Source organism: Rhopalosiphum padi, chromosome 4, assembly GCF_020882245.1.
Source record: "Rhopalosiphum padi isolate XX-2018 chromosome 4, ASM2088224v1, whole genome shotgun sequence".
NCBI lineage: Eukaryota > Metazoa > Arthropoda > Insecta > Hemiptera > Aphididae > Rhopalosiphum > Rhopalosiphum padi.
This window is the reverse complement of record NC_083600.1, coordinates 10,816,837-10,835,615: the sequence shown is the minus strand read 5'-3', so window position 1 is coordinate 10,835,615 and position 18,779 is coordinate 10,816,837. Positions and strand designations below refer to the sequence as shown.

The window sequence follows — 18,779 nt, the reverse complement described above, 5'->3', positions numbered from 1 at the left end:
TTTTTAATTAAAATATGATTAACGAGCCAATAAGAACGACCTCAGCGGGCCCGGAGAATTAGTGCACGCACGACGTATCCATCGCAGCGCAGCGGTGGCGATGGAGATTATATAATGGAATCTAATTAGCTTCAAGGGTATATAATATTCGACGAGGATTCATTAGACGACCGTTTAAATATTATTGTGTTCAAACGGGGGAAAAAACGAATTTTGGCCGACCCGTATAATTTCCACTGTAGTATATACGTATATATTTTTTTGTGTGGAATATGCATTTTTTCCTTTTCGATGACTCACGCGCAAGCGTTTCGTGCTTCTAAAATTGACACCGGGCTTTACGGCGCTTTTCATTAAAAATAATGACTCATATCGAATATTAGTATTTACGACGCCGCGCCCCGCCCGCGTACGCCTTTCCCACTCTAGCTGTTTTACTGTAGGGAAGAATTAAAAAAAAAAATAAAAAATTGAACTCCTATTCATATGCAAACACACACACAGAAGTGAGTACCCCTAGCACGTAACGAGTTCTCAAAGAGTATTAAAAAAAATATATATACCCCTTCTATATATTTTATTATTGCTATTGTGTTTGTTTGTCGGTAACCCTTACATTCTTTTTTTACTTTTTTTCCCCGATAAATATACATGTATAAAGTTCCCATCGTCCGTTATTAATATTTGCATAAGTCGACCGTACGGTCGCCATTTTGGAATCACGAACCCGTTTTAAGTTTCCTTTTGTTTTCAGCCTTCCTCCAATTTTTCCTGAACATATTGATCATCATCATGGTCAACGCTCCCATAATCCTCCGCCGCCATCGACACTGCCGCCTAGGACATGTCACCCGAACGGCGTTTCCCCCATTAGATAAGTATATTGTTTATAAATATATATATATATATATATACATGAATTATGTGCATAGCACCCTTATGCGCCGCAATGGTCTTTTTGTGTGCGAGTGTGTGTCCGTTTGACTTAATCAATTTCGAAATCAATTTCAAAAATACAAAGCATGACGTTCAAACGACAATAAGTATATACGTATTTTTTGTCTCCTCCGTTCTCGCGCATAATACATCATACAAAGGTAACTACACTACTACAGGCAAATCATATATATATATGCGTATAGAGATTTGAATTTTATTTTTATTATCATCGCGTACATCGTTAATAAAAACGTATAACTATATAAATTTATTTCTGGACGTACAGTCGTCGCCCAATATTATGTTATTAAACAAAACGTCTTTTCATTTTACCTACAGTCATCGGTTATTACAGTTGTTGTACCTATTGTACGTTAATTCAACAATATTAACCCCCCCCTCCAAAAAAAAAAACTGGGACTATAAAAGAGACAGTTTTCAGACGACGTGATGTATACGTTTTTCCAGTTTCATAAAGATTCGCCTCGTGTTATGTCTACAAGCAATAATAGCTAGCTTAGCTAGGTTTTGTGGTTACACGCAAAAATACGAAAAACCCAATCATTAAATGTTTACGAGCACCGTTTTATGGCAGGTAAACGATAAGACAAATTTTCGATTGTCGCGGAAAATCGACGTCGATCGACCGCGTGTAAATAATATAATAGGTACCAATATCGCGGTAAAACGCGAACGGCGCGATCGAGCGATGTAATTATTGTGTAGTGAGTGGCTGTTGTACCGAGCGGGAAGAAACGCGCCAACGGACGGATGTAATAATGATTTATAATAATTATTATTGAAAAGGAAAAAATAAAAAATAATAATAAAACAATCATCAATTATTTTTATTTATATTATTTAGCTGACGGTCGGCGGTGGCGAATACGTGTAACGGTGTGGTGTTCGACACGCTTCCGCCGTTCGCGATGGCGTCACGCCGTATCGCCGTAGTCTCCGCTCTCCGTCGTCGCAGGCTGCCATTATAAGGCGTGTTTATTATTATTGTTATTATATATTAAACTTTTTTTCCACCGTCGACTTGAGATGGCGAGCAAGCCGTATAATACATTACAATATCATGTATAATATACGCGTATTGCGTAGGTATATTATAACTGCGTGTACGAGTTGTGACGAGTTCGCCAATTATATCGATTCAGCCGACCGAGATGTAACGCATTTATATCAAATGTTAGAAAGAAAAAAAAACGGAGCTCCGGCCGGTTATTAACGCGAAAACGTCCAAAACGGTATATTGTCAAGAGAAACAGAGACACACTGCTATTAATATACATTCCGAGTATTATTTTAACACCTTATATTTTATGCGATATTATTATTTAGGTAGATACTTATATATTTATTGTGATTATTTTTTCGACGTATCATTATATTATATTATACGATGTCTATTTAACTGTATGGATATATAGCTATATAACGTGGTTAGACGTCGCGGTCGATCCGGTTTTTTATTTTTTTCAGTTAAACACAAAAAGATCGCCCGCGGACCATATCGTATACAAAATATATTATATACACACACACACAGTCACACAGATCGTTCCTCCTTCACCTCATTCTCGGAATTTAGAGTAAAACGCTCGCGCGCGCGCGCCCACAGTCGAATTTCGTTTTTATGTACAATATATAGTGATGTGGGCACATATATATATATATATATATATATAAACCTACTTCTTACTTACGTTATACAGTGTGCGTTATATATAGTGCGCACAGCTTAATAATAAGTGTTTAAAACAAGTTTTTTTGAAAGCGCGAAAAGTGATTTCCGTGCCCTCCGTCCATGTCGCTGCCACCCCCTCCGAGCGCTGATCGTGAACTGTTATTAGGTCGGACAGCGAAAAAAAGCATCTCCTCTTTTAAACGACGGGCGAGATTTGGATAGAATATGACGTCAAGGTCCAGACGATGTGCGATAACTATGATATTATCTCACGATGGGAAAACGGATGAGAAATAAAACGGTAATAAAATATTATAACATATATATAATATTTATTTATACATATACATATAACTACCTATTTTATTTTTCAATGAATGAATGAACCTTTTTTTCGTGTGTGCGTAACCTATCAAAAGTGAAAGGATGTAACACATTTGTTATGTTAATAAGATTTATTTAATAACCGACGATGCTCGGTGAATATGTAAATGCACGATTCTTTTGTTGGGTATTTACAATATTTTCGTGTAATCTGCGATAATGAATGCGTCGCAGCATCCGACCCTATTTATATATAATATAGATATGAATGTATACATAATATACATATATTGTGTATGCGTATAAAACATCTTTTAAGACAAAAATATTAAAAGAACACACGGATTTTACTTATTGACGGGTGCACGTTTCCTAACCGGATCGCGCGCGCAATGAAATCTTGTAATACCGCGGGTATATATTATAACACTACTCCTATTTTTACCATCGCCTAAAACTGTTTATTTTTTACGTCTGATATTAAATCGTTCGAATGATAGTAATTATCCGTAAAATATAATTATTATATGAGCGGCATATATGTGAAAATGTATGTATTTTAAAGTAAATGTAAAAGTATACCATCGCAGTTAAAACAATTATCGGTTGAAAATATTACAAATTATAATATTATTTATAGTTATTAAAACACTCCTTTTTTTCTCATACACACAGCTGTTAAATTGTTTTAAACAAGAAATCGTGCACTCATTCTCAGTCGCGTGAAATTCAATAACAGATATATTATAATAGTAATAATACATAATTTGACCGTTGAATCAATAATAGAGAATTAATAAGAAAGTTAAAAAATATCATATAATATGCCCAGCGTCATTTGTATACTTGGAAAATAAAATGAATAAAAAATATTAATAATTATGCAACGCAGATTGATTATATTATTATGAATATTATAATATGAGTATATCCAACGAGTTGCTAAACTCGGGAGAGTACGTTTTTTGGTTTATTCGAGAAAACGTGACAAGCCGCTGATTGATCGGACCGGTTGGCATATAATATAATATTAATATAATATGCGGCGGCGTGGAGGTCGCGTCGGAATGCCGAAATCTAAAATTGCCAACTCCCTGGGGGTCTGGAAATACTGAATTAATAATTTAAATGAAAATACGTGTAATTACTGTTAACATGCGTTTTTTGGCAAAAAATGTGTTTACCTCGGTATGGGAATTGGGAACGGCCTTCAAAATACACAATTTCACCTGTATTATATACCTATACCTTTATGGCTGTATATATATATTATATATTACTTGATGTGTTCCACGTGTCACAACTCAAATAGTGTACAAACTTAGAAAAAAATATATTGGTATTTTATCGATTTCTATTTTTTTGATTTTAAGCCAACACGTATCAATCTATATCTATTCGGAGGCGTGTCTGTCCTATTGCTGGTGCGTGCGCGAAACCAACGCGTGAGTATATATACATATAATCGTGTATTAAGTATCTACAATTACAATTTTTGCAGGTGTATTAAAATAGGCGTGGACCGCGATGTACTCGCACAATTACGTATATGTACGAAGTACCTACCCGAGCATCAGTAAAAATCGAACTAATTGCTGTCCATAGTATTATAGCTATTTCTAAATTATATTGCAAACTCGAAAGGTTATATTAATCTCTACAACGTAGGTTTACGTATACTGCCGATAAAAGTTGTTATTATATTTTATTGTCATTGATCATATCGAAATATCGTTCTATATTTTTATTTTTTTCGTAGCTTATATTATGATAATATATTATGCATAGTATATGATATGATATATATATACCTATATAATACATAATATTACTATAATATATGGACAAGAACGTGACCTCATAATAATACACAATAATATATTGTATATATATTTTAGCACGCCCAGACCCGTATATTTATATTCATAATATATAATAGAGAATATATTCTTTATTATCGCTAAACTCGATAATAATGTATAATATTATGTACGCATAATTTGCATGTGATTCGATATTAATAATTCGAATCCGTCGCTGCAGCAGTTGCAGGTGTCTACACGTTTTATATTATAGCTCTGGTGTCCGTAAATAATATTATACTGCTACAGTGTTCGAGCACCAACACTTTGGACACGCATAGTTTTTCGACGTAAAGGTATAACATTATAATATACAAGTATACGACTGCATCGGTTTTGCGCATATATTCCCTACGGGTTGTGACCATTGTAGGCTTTTAACTTGTAAGTACCTATATTTGTGTGTAATATATGTATATGCATAATAACTCGCCACTACACATTTGAACGGTATATATGTATATATTTACTGTATAACACGATGAATCGAGCGGAATTTTATTAATCGATATAATACGCCGCAACACGTTCCTTTTCTCGTAAATGAAAAAAAAACGAGTGTTGTACTCATCGTTTAATGGATCCGGATTGAAACTACATATAATATATCGTATCTCCCTATAATCCTCAACCCTCTAAACGACAAGTAAAACTATCGAGTTACACCACAACGGCCGCGGCCGTGTAACGAAATTCACATGTTATTCAGCTATACGCGTTTACAAAAAGGTTGGACTAATGTACGATAAATTATAATAAACACGTTAAACAGAAAAACAGATTATATAATACTTACAGCATATAGGTGATATCCCTCTATTCGGTGTTTAAGTGCTGTATAATTTCCGATTTTTACACCCCAATTTTTAAACATTACAATATCATGGTCTGCGCAGAGCTTGTGATTATATTGCATTATATTATATTATATTCTACAAATTTCGGCTTTTCCATCTGCTCATATATTTTTTTTTTTTTTTATTGTTTTAGGGCACAGTAAATTGACGGTCAAGACTGCGTTGAACTGAAAACTGATTGGAGTGGCTCACATATTGTGTGGCGGTGGGGAGGTGTGTTACCGTACTGAGCGTGTGTACGCATGGCGTCATAATATGATAATGGCATATAATAGGCACTTTATATATTATACATATTATTATTATTATATAGCCGTCGTGATCGGAAAATAATAAATCCCGAGGAAATAAAAAACACGAAAACGCAATTCTCGGGTCGTTGCCGGTGGTCCCGGTCGTAGTACAGAAATTGCGATTATCATCGCCCAATACGGACAGGTCATTCGGAAAAGTCTGTTGCCGATCATCGGCCACTCGGGATAAATCAACGTGATATTCGTCGCGCGCGCATTAACGTCTCGCCGGCCGATAACACGCGACAGATAACGGACGTCGTTCGGCGGTCGCGCGGGCCGCGGTCCGAACCGGTGGGCGCGCGCGCGCTTCCGATGTCACGTGCCCGACGAGGGCTGCGGCGGCGGACCGATCGACCGTCTCGACGCGCGGGCCGAGGGTGCGAGGAGCGTAACCGCCGGGAGAACCGGTTGATTCATTCACGGTCCGTTTACGCCGCGGCCGTCTAGCTCCTCTCGTCCACGTGGTTGGTTGCGTGCGCACACGACTCGTTTTTTTTTTCGTTCTGGTCCACTCTTATAATAATATTATTATTATTATTATTATTATTATATTATTACCGTACAGTATATTATTATAAATGAAATATTATAATATCGTATACGGTCGTTCGTTATTGATGTGCAACCGTGCTAGGCTTCCGCGGTTACCGGGGTATATATTGAACGGTCGTGCGGTGATGACGCGGGTAGGACGGACACAACTACAGACGGATTTACGACCATATAAGTACGACGAAGAGATTTGAGATAACCGAATTTTCACGATAGTTTCTGGAATTTTTGTAGCTCGTGGAAAAATAAATAAGCGTTAGTGACGTTAATGCGATATTTTTTATTTAAATTAGCACTATATGAAGGGTATGGCTATTGTTTGTCTTCCACTTGTCTACTTATTTATTATTTTATTGATAAATATTTATCAATTATGTATAATATTATAATAGTATTACGCCCAACGTCTTCTTACTATCCGTAGAAGATAAAACCCGTTTACCCGAAATTCGGTTAGGTTATTTTGCCTAGGTATTATGACATAATAACTAAAGGGACCTTATTGTTGTCCTATCGCTGTTTCGGCTAATATTATTATGTCACGACGAACATGGATTATTATCGTCGAAACGATTATTATGCATTATTCGAGTTGTAAAAACGTCAAAGGCGTTTTATCGCCGTAACACACACAACAGACATGCTGCACACACTCATTTGTGCATGCACTATACAATACTAAAGTCCCACAATACGGTTTTGTTCGGCGGCACATAAAACAACAAAAAGTAAAATGTAAAGTGCCAGGGACGGCCTCAAGATTATTTCTTTCGGTATTTTTATTTTTTGTCATGTGGTCTTGTATATAGATTTTCATCGTTTACGAAGACGCGTAACTTCCCCTAAATACTACGCGATAATAACGAATAATAATTTACATATATTATTTCAATATATATAGGTTATATATCATCCGAGGTGTAATGTGTATCTATAATGTATCTCTCTCTCTATTTATTTGACCATCTCTAAATCCATCTGTTGCCGTATCGTACCCACGTCAGCTCGTAAAGGTGTAGTATTGATATAAAAAAAAAAAAAAATATTACAAATATAACATAATCATTGCGCGTTATAACGAAAACAGCCGTCATTGCGTTTTTAACCTTTTTGGATTATGACGACGGCGGCGGCGGCGGCAGTGGCTGTGTACTGTGGGTTGTGGGGTGGAGGTGGGTGAAATAATATTATACATCCATTAACACGTTTTATAGGCGCGGCTGCGTACCCATGTACGGTGTATACATATATATATATATAAATAAGACGAACGCGAGTATTATTATTTTTTCTTTCTTTTACCATATAATATTTATTGTGGGTATATATATACGAAACGATCAGTATTCTTGGCGCTTTTACAATAGCTCCAGAGAGATAATAATCACATCACACAAAACCGTACAATCTTTTTGTTCTCGAGACCGTATACATAAACACACACACACACATATATATATATATATATATAATATAAAATGTATATATATTTTATAGAGGCGAGGGTACCTATATATAATATTATTATTATTATTACGGTATGCGCGCGCGTCGATCAAGTGGTTCTCAGCGTGAAACAATATTAATTATACGTTAATTGCTCCTTTTGTGTGCGACCGGCCGGCACGCCGTTTTCGGTCCAAGCCGCTGTAGCTTTATGGTGGTGTGACAAAAGGTGAAAATCACGTTCAAACGATACAACACTTTTTTTTTTTAAAAAAAACGTACCCTACACTTTTATTGGTGTGTTCGCCCCGAAATGGGTGCATAAACAATAATGTTATAATTAGAAAATGGAAAAAACGTGGGCAGAATCGAAGGAAAAGAAGAAGAGAAAACAAGCGATAATAAAAAATTACCGACATATCCTTTGCCGGTTGTAATGTACTGTATAGGTATGTACACTATTTATATACCGCGCGATTTCTGTCGGTATTTTCGTTTGCGGTCAGAACGCTTCTGACAACCGGAGCACGCTATACTGATGAGCGGTTTGAACACCACCGCGAAACGGGTGACCGCAACGTTTGCATAAAATAACGACGTGCTGCACATAGCGTATCTATATAGATACATTGCGTATAAATAATATATAATAACGTTATATTGGTAGGTAGGTATATAATATCAGCACGATTAAAAAGTAGGAAAAAATTGGCGAAATTACAGTGTATCCGATTTGAATTCAACCTCGGGGCGTTTTACGGTTTTTTCTTTAAGAAAAAATAATAATAATAATATCAAAACGGAAAACACATACGTCTATCTATCATGATTACATGAAAACTGGTCTAGTATAACCGGCCAGCGGATGGCGTGGATTTTTTTGATAAAATAATCGTTTTGACGAGATTGAACTGGTTTTCTAAACGAAAAATATAAAAACCACTCGAAACGCGTATAATATTTTATATGATATTATTAATATGTAGGTCAGTCGTCCTCTCTTTCGGGGTGAACCGCGCTATGCGAAAACTGCATTGAAATCAATTCACTATGTATATCGACATATCACCGCCACCACGCCGCCGCATTCATCGTCATATAACATCGGTTTCTCCTTCTTCTTAACTCTCTCCTTTCCACCCCTTCAAGACTTCCTACCCATTTTACCACCGGTAGATATAACTATATATTATTTATATATATATACAATATATATACAATATACATACGATTGCAACGCAATCATTTTCGGGTTTCCATAAGTTTTGACGATAAAAATGTACTTTTACACGGGCAAATGTCGTAAAAGTCTCGACGTTATCGGTTTTTTGCAGACGGTAATGTATTCGTCTGCTGGGAAAAAGAAATGAAAAAAAAGAAATGTTGCAGTCTTTGTTGTGTGTTTAAACTGCTTTTCAGTATTGATCCGAAAAAGTTTTTCCTCAGTTTTATTTATTTATTTTTTTATTTTATTTTTTTTTTTTTTTTATAGCGGTCGAGTACTAGGAAAAAGTCAGGGACGAAGGACAGGGACTCGCAGCGTGTTTTGTGTTTGTGTGTGAGTGTGTATATTTATGTATAATTTGTTTATATGTCTGGAAAAAATTTTAATCTAAACGGAAATTAATTTTGTTAAAAAAAACCGATTTGGGGGTGGTCGGTTTTGTTTGTATAGATCGGCCTATGATACACACACACGCTCTCGCACACATACGTGTCTATACTCGGACAAAACATACTACAGTTGCAATAAAAAGCGCATACAACAATGGTTGTATGTAATATAATAATTGATGTACGACCGGCATCATATACTATATATATAATATATTATATAAATGAACGTACATTATATATATATACGCGAACGATTATTACAATTTTTTCCGTTTTTTTTTCTCTCGGCTCACCCCTCCCGACCACCCCAGCAGCTCCCGTTTCGTTCGCTCTCCGCTATATAGTATTATTATTATATAAATACTATTTATTTATTTATTTCTATATCGCGCAGTTGGCTATGAGAACACAAAAAATAAAAATACAAAATAATAGTATAATCTCGTCGCGGTATTGGTATTATATATACATAAAACCCGGTTTTAAAAGCGCATAATAAAACAGTATTAATTCATATGTATACATGTATCTCCGAGTGCGTGTGTTGTGTGTGTGTGTGTGTGTGTGTGTCCGCGCACTCATATATAAGTGTATCGTATGCTAATCCGAACTGCTCCCATTCCGGGCGCGCACCCGCCGCCGTCGTCGCCGCCGATCGTCGTACACCGTACCGGTTTTCGCAGCCGCGCACAATCTGCATCTATATCTATCGCCACCGCCACCGCCGACAGACGGAACCGGCATTATTACATTACGTTTGTTCGAGTTCAACGGACATTATGCGTGTTCTCTCCTTAAACGCACATTATGCGCGCGTTCCGGCCACTACTGCCACCCGCTCAACGCTGCACCCCTCTCTCGAATACCGCCGCCGCCAAAGAAACCCGCGATAGAGAGACGATTAAAAAAAATTAATTTCACTACCGATGACGACTTTCCGGCGAGAACAGTAATCGTCGATCAAAACGGTATAGGTATAATAAACATCAAAATAATATTTTTCAATGATATTCTCGTCGCCCGGTGAAATTTTTAACCACGCACGCCATGTCATATGCATATTTTTAAAAGTGTATAATGTATACTAATTAATTTTACCATAGTTAAATTGGATACATGATACTTATGGTTTTTAAAACGTTATAAATTAATAACAATATTATGAATCTCTGCTAATTAATAAATTTATTTAACATACAAAACAATACTATAATATTACTAAATATTTCATGTCACGGGTTTCTAATTTTAAATAAATGGCAACCCTAACTTCAAAAAGCAATTATATAACTATACGAGTATTATATACGTTACACTCGATATCTGTGGAATTCTCGTCCGATTCCTTTGCGAACGAACAAAATAATAATAATAATAATATTAACAATAAATATTGCAGCACGTCCCCGCTGCCACCCGTCGAGATCGTAAAGTCGTAAGTCGTAATGTTCGTTTTGTTATGCGTGGTGGCGGTGTCGGACGAGGAGATCCACGGTGTGACGACGAGTTCGTGGAAAATAATGGTTTGCAAAAAAAAAAAAAATCGAAATACTAATGCATTTGCAAAACTGTTAAAGATGTATTAAAAAAAAACTCGACTCGGTAGACGTGCACGTATATAAATATATGTACACCGCGAAAAAATATTTTAAAAAACCACATCTGGAATAGTTGTATAAAATATATTCATGTATATAAAGACATACATATATAATAAACAGTGATTGACCTCTTCTTTTTCAAAACAATTTCGGAATTTATCTCTTCCGAGTTTTCTTAATCACCATGCTTTGGTAGCACTGCACAATGGATACGTCTTGTCGCAGTACATTTCCACGTCACTCGCGTCAACTTTTACCTAATTTGATTCCGATTATGTACACGCGTTCGCTATAATAAACCACGGTCGTTACTTTATAACATTAAGGATATATATGTCATTTTTCGTTTCCGTCGTTTCATTCGGCGCGGAGTTTTTATTCTTCCTGGGATTTTATCACCGTAGTTATAATGGTTATGTAGTTCGTGTACGATAGGTGAAACTAGATATTATTTTTATGTGCTCGCGTATATTGGTCGATCTCAACAAACATAATATCTTTCCTCAGTCTTCGTTCACGCGATCTGTCATTGCGTAATACTACCAAAAAAATACATATTAATTATCATTCAAGAAAACTCTTGTATAGCGAAACGACAATTACTTAAACGGCATCAACTTTTTAAATATTATTTTACTGTAGTAACTATACACAATTTTAGACATTGCTTGTTCAGTGTGTAATTTTATAGATACCCATACGTATTATTGATATGGGTAACAGATTAGGTCTGTTATAGTACATATTTTTATGTTATTATATCACGTCGGAATAACAGTCTCCGCCCACCTAATGCAGATGTGGTCGGGGCTTGAAAGATTATTTTTGTTGTTTATTCGATTCAAAAATATTTATTATAAATTTACGATAAGTAATATCATTTACTTCGATGAAAAATATACGTGAATTATACTGCAGAGTTTTGGTGTTGACTGTTGGCATATGATGGGTCTTTGCCAAGACTTCGGCATATCATAATATATGTAACGCGCGAACAAATTATATCTAAGAGATGTTCAGTGTTATCGTGTACCTACCTTTATGTACCACTCTATACCACGGCATAACATTATAATATTATATATAGATAATACCGTTGGACGTTGGTTATAATAATATATTATATGTACCTATACAGTTCTTAGTTACCTAATCATACAATTTAACATTTCTGTAGACATCGCGAATATAACTACAAAATTGAGCGATGATCAGAATCATAATATTATTTCATTATAATATGTATCATAGCGTCCGGCGTACACGAAACGGACTCGGAGAACAGAAAATATCCATTGTGTGTACGCGGCGGACGGGTGAAGGGAAGTGGTCGCCTCTGTGTAATAATAATACGCGAGTGAAGAGCCATATGGCCACGGCGTTGTCTATATAATATACATGTGTGTGTATGTGTGTGTGTGTGTGTGTGATGTCTGTGTGTATAATAATAACGCGTCGGCAGAAATGCGCGTACAAGACGGTGGCGGTAGTGATGAGGGGGAGGGGAAATATTAATTAAAAAAAAATATAAAATATAATAATAATAATTCCCCCACGGCTCGGTCTGAGTAAAAAATATTCGTGTAACAGGATAAAGACACTCGTACACACACTCGCACAGATTTTTCGGCCAAAAGAAAGGTTTATGGTTTCCATGCGCGCGTATATAATATTATATACATATATGCGAGTAAACGTATGTGTGTGCTTGTGAATTATGTCTTTGTTTGTTCTTAGCCGCCTTTTTCGACGTTTCGTACATTAGTGCCTTTTTTTATACATTTTTATATTTATTTATTCGGCCAATTCAGACGGATGATTGCGTGCCGGTCAACAGTAAAAAAAAAAAAAAAAACTTAGCACAAAAAAACCGATTCCTCTCATTTGTGTATATAATATATATATCATTCATAGCGTATAATATATATTATATATTACACTGCAACGTCGGAGGGAAAATATACACGCCGAAATGGCCGGGAGCGAATTTCGAAATAAATCCGGGTGCTATATAGTACTCGTCCGTTTTTCATCCGTTTTGGCACTAAAATAACCAATAATACTACATTATAATAAAAATAATAATGTAATGTAATATACATTTTAATAGTTGGTAGATGTACATTTTTTTGTTTACATTTTTATTGCATGCGCGTGTATAGTTGCATCTGGGTCGACTGGATTCCACGTTGCTGCAGTGCTTGTACGCGTTTTTCCCTACCAGGAGAAATGCACGTGTGTGAGGCATGGACTTTTGATTCCAGGAAAAATTGTTTTTCCGCACATTTTTACTGTTCATTTTTTTTTTATTATTTTTTTTTAACTATTATATATATTTTGATTTTAATATAAATGGACTATTGCAATAATATAAATTCCACATGCACACACGCGTGGGTTATAGAGAAGAATAATAATATATAATATATAAGAATAATAAAAATTGCGAATTCCACCCGCGAAAACCAAGGACACGTAGTGGTGGAAAGATATATTATTTAATAATCCCTCTATAAACCACAACATACACGGTGTAATAATATAATAATTTATAGATGTATATTATATAATATCATGACGAACCTTTAAACGCGCGTTTGTTACCTACCTTATTTATATATATACCTAAGTACGGGGGGAATCGGTATCCATCTATATTACTCGGTTATACGTATGTATAGGCTTTATCGTAGGCGTAATGTTCATTTGTTTTTCTTATTTTATTCGTTATCCGGTATATTATTGATTCGACATAAATAAATTTACGATTCAATATACTTATTGTATATTTTATACAGGATACACCCGTGAATTACTTTATATGCCTGGTGTCAATAATAAATATAATATTAATACGTAATATTATATTCGTTTGCCATCATTGATTATAATATTATAATATTTTAATTCAATACTGGCGCGGGTGCGTTATTGTTATTACTTATTATGTATGGTGAACATTTGCTATTACATAATCTACTAATCGAAAGAACATAAATGCAATTTGTCATTTTTATCGTGATTTGTTAGTAATAGTAAAAGATACATACGTTAAACGTATGATATATATATAATGTATACTAATAATGCGTATAATTATAAATATGTCGATCAATCGATCAAACATTATAGAATTTTAGAAATTTATATTTTACAAGTTTAATAATACAAATTTTAAAAAAACCCTAAAACGTAGTTGTTAAGATGCCAATGTTCGGAACATATATTTTAACCGTTGCTGTATATTACGTATATATTATTACAGCCAGACGTCAGTGAATAATAAAATTGCCAAATTCTCGTGCTTGGCGTCAGTCGAAATGATTGAATTCTCAATAATTGCACAGTCGATCCCGCGAGTTGTGTTTAGATACAAGACGATCGATGATGATAATAATGATATAGGTATAAGTAATATATTGTTATGAATTATTTTAATGACGCGTAGTGCTGCGTATAATATCTGACGGTTTACGACTCGTAACGATTTTGTTGTTTTAATTGAATTCTAAAATGTTTTTTTCTTATATACATTTTTTTATCGGTTCCCGGGGAATAAAAAATGTATAATATTATAATGTCTCGAGCACGTATAATAGAACCCGATAAAATTGATTCCGGGTAGTAAAAACGTACGAGAGTTTTATAGTTTTTGAATAATATACTATTACTATAAATTATAATGTGTAGTTAATTACTCGGTCAAAAAGTAATAAGGCCCATTATATTATATTATCGTGATGTGTACAACGGAGGCGATGGCGGGTTATGCGGTGCACGCGTTTATTGGGCAATTAATAGATTGGGTGACAAATACTGAAATACAAATACATACAAATAATAATATGGTATGCGTAATATATTATCTGGTCGCGGTCTCCTATATAATATACGTATCATATAATGTGACACGAATAATTCCGGGGTGTAGCTGCACGAACAAAATACTATTAGGTTTTATTTAGTTTATGATGATGGAAATTATATTTGTGTTAAATATTATATTTGAACGAAAAAATAAATAAACCTCATCGTTAAATTTTTGAATTTCTAGTGAAATATATATATATATATTATTTATATAAATATACGTATATACCCAAATTATTATGATTATAATATATTATTAAAATACAACACTATAACCTGTAATAGGTTTGTTGAAAGTCAAGACGTAATTTATTTATAACAATAATAATAATAATAATAATTAAAAATAAATAAAATAAAAAGTGTGCCTATATATGAAGTGTAGCTACTAATGTGTACACATTGTACCTAAAACGTGTAATTATAACGTATATCCGTATAATTTAGGTACGCGACGTTTACGCGATGAAAAACGTAAGTAATTAGCTTAAAATGAGAAGTGAGCACGGTTCGCGCCTTTAATGTTTAAGAAACCTTGACAGAGCGTTGAGTATGTACACACTAACACGCAATGCGGAGTAAACAAACAGTAGCGGACACTCCTATATCCGGCGCAGTGTATCCTTTACACATTATACGTATACGCGTGTATGCGGATACCCTTTCACGTGTTCGCTCATGTACGTAGACGAAAATATTGGTAAACAAGAAAAAATGAAAGAAAGAAAAAATATACGTGAAGACAGACAAACGTTTTCGATTTTATTTTTGAGTATGGTAAAAAAAATGTAAGCGATGAACACTGAAACACGACGCTCTACTTTTTTTACACACTGAGCTGCACCTTTTTCTCGACAACTATAAGTATTATTATTATTTTACAGATAGAGATAAATAAAAATAAAAAAACATATGACCATGGCCTCCAGCAAAAAGACATCAAACATTTGGCCGTATAATAATTATTTATGTTCAGGACTATTTGACGATTTTTTTTTTATTTTACGTTTTGGGTTCGCCTCCCGGTGAAAATATCATTGTAGGGTAAACGATTATATTATAATATATGTAGGTATTTATTTTATATTTTAAATTATTATGAGATATAATATGTCCGAAGGGTTTCTTCTCTTATTCGAAAAACTTATCAGCCGGCAGTTGGGTAATGGGTATATATTATATTATATTACACGTATAAACGGGTGTCTGCTTCGCGAGTATATTTTGGACGGCAAGTCAAACGCATATAATACAATATATAATAATACGAATACGTGAGGTATAAAAGAAATGCGTGAAGGCTGTAAAACTTTTATTAGACGGATCTCGACGATAATGCGCAGCTCAAAAACGAGAGTATAAAATTTGTCATTTTTAATGATCACGTGTAAATCAACTATACTGGGTGATTCATTTATCGAACAATTCTCATTATTTCAAAATCTATTAATGTTTTTAAAAATATTTTTTTTACATAATTTTCTCCCATAATAAATGAATAAAACAAGATTAAAAAAAATATATTATTTTTTATCGTTATAATTTTTTCATTTTTTACTTTCTTGAATGACAACTTACATTTTTTTATTTCATATTCTTTTAAGCAGAATATATAACAGAGTATTTTGATACATAAAATTCGGACGAGTAGTATATGAGTTACAAGTATTTAAAGTATTGGTGAGCGGTATAGAGAGGTGGAAAGATACTCTGAAAAATATTGGTCCACTTATATTCTTCTTACCTAAAGTTTAAATACTATATTATAACTTGTAAATTGCTAGTCCGAATTTTGATTATTATGTATCGAAATACGTCGAAAAATATCCTGCTTCAGAATATAAAATAAAAAATGCATGTTGTCGTTCACAAAAAAAAAAAACTGAAAAAGTTATAACGATAAAAAATATCAAGAAATACATTAAAAAAAAAAAAAAAATAATTTCAACTAAAAATTATATAAAATAATATTTTAAAAAACATTAATAGATTTTGAAATAACGAGTGTTCGATAAAAGAACCGCACTGTATATAATACATTATATGTTTTTTATTTTTATTATAAATATTTAAATAATAAAGATCGAGATGAGATTTATTTAAAATAATAACATTCTGTGAATGTTATTTAATATAAAAATTCTAAGACAGTAAAACGCATAAATGTAAAATGAATGGTATTTTGTAATAATAATATACTTATTATATATCAAGTCCTTACAATCATTCGTAGGTGCATGTATGTCTCTGCGTATTCGCTACAAAAAATTACACATTTAGCACAGGTAGCATGAATGTTTACTTTAAATGGCTTCCTGTGTACAGGTGAGACAGACTTCTTTCCGGAAACCAAAAAAAAATGTTGAAATTCTACACGAATTAAATGCATTTGTAAGCATTATTACGAAATCGAAAGAAAAAACATTGTCGGCTAACATTTCCGAGGTGCCGTGTTCTATTTTAGATGTCGCCAAAATATGAAAAATTTATGATTGCATAAAACATGTATTATAGATTTGTAAAGTACTCACAAATATCGATCAGAATGTTAAACATAAGTTTCGTTAAAATGTATTGATAAGAAACTCAATTGTGTAAAAAAGATAAACAAATATGTAATGCATGGTAGATCAGTTCAAATTAAAATGAACATAAAATAGATAATAAGTATCTTCTTATATTTTGTAGTACATTGAACTTGAACTTGTTTATATGGACAGTATAGAAGAGCCTATTGTAAGATAATTGAATAATATCCCAGAAAATGCAATGGAATTTCATTTGGTTTATGATATACATATTAAATTGCAAGGGTGATCAGATAATATAATATGAAATGTAATTGAAAATGCGTGTATATTAATTAGTATATAGTAGGCATAATATCCTACATAATATGTGTATTATAGATTATAGAAAAAACACCCAATTGATAAAAAAAAATTATAATAATATATAATATCAGGCGTTTTAATCGTTATAGGTATCTAAGCTTTTTACTTAGTTACATGAAAAATCGTATCAAATAGATGGGAAGGGAAAAGAATTAAAAAATTAGAATAAAAAATTATTAGATAACGAGGTGTATTAATTAGTTTAGGTCAACTAGTCTTATTTTTTTCATCGTTTTTTTACAGGCTTACGTGAATTTATCATAATTTTTTTATGGATGCCACTTCAAGACTAGATAAGACTGAATTTCACGAAATTGAACGAATTTTCTTGTTGTGCAAATAATTATAGGTGGCACTTAACAATAATTATGTTCAGATGGCAAATAATAATAATAATTGTCTTCAATTCCTAGAATACTGCGATTGCCAAAATAATTGCATCAATAATTTCAATCTATTATTTTTATCAATATATTTTTTTTTTGTTTTCTAACATTCTGAGCTCCATAATAAAGACTTATGTAAATGTATGTACGTAGCTCAAAATTGTATACACGCGTGTTAGGAAATTTACTGTATTTTGTAAGTAAAAATAAGTATAGGTGTATCGTTTAATTAATTAATTATAGCAAGTATTTCTGGGTACGAGTGTGTATTTTACTGTGTGTTTTTATACGGTAATTGGTGGGAATTTTTATAATTGCGTAATAAATCCGATTACGAGTTTTGTAAACGTAAACTGTTTATATTCTATATATTAAACTATCATAACTCTAGGTAAGAATCGGATTGTGGCGTAAATGGTAAATGCGAGAGAAAAATAAAGTC

At 33.4% G+C, this 18,779-nt stretch overlaps 1 protein-coding gene across 2 annotated transcripts in view; it reads right to left on the bottom strand.

The window, feature by feature from the left end:
- Positions 1-18,779, bottom strand: part of LOC132928898 (uncharacterized) — an 84,826-nt gene that overhangs the window by 64,816 nt on the left and 1,231 nt on the right. The gene's annotated exons all lie outside the window — the stretch shown is intronic.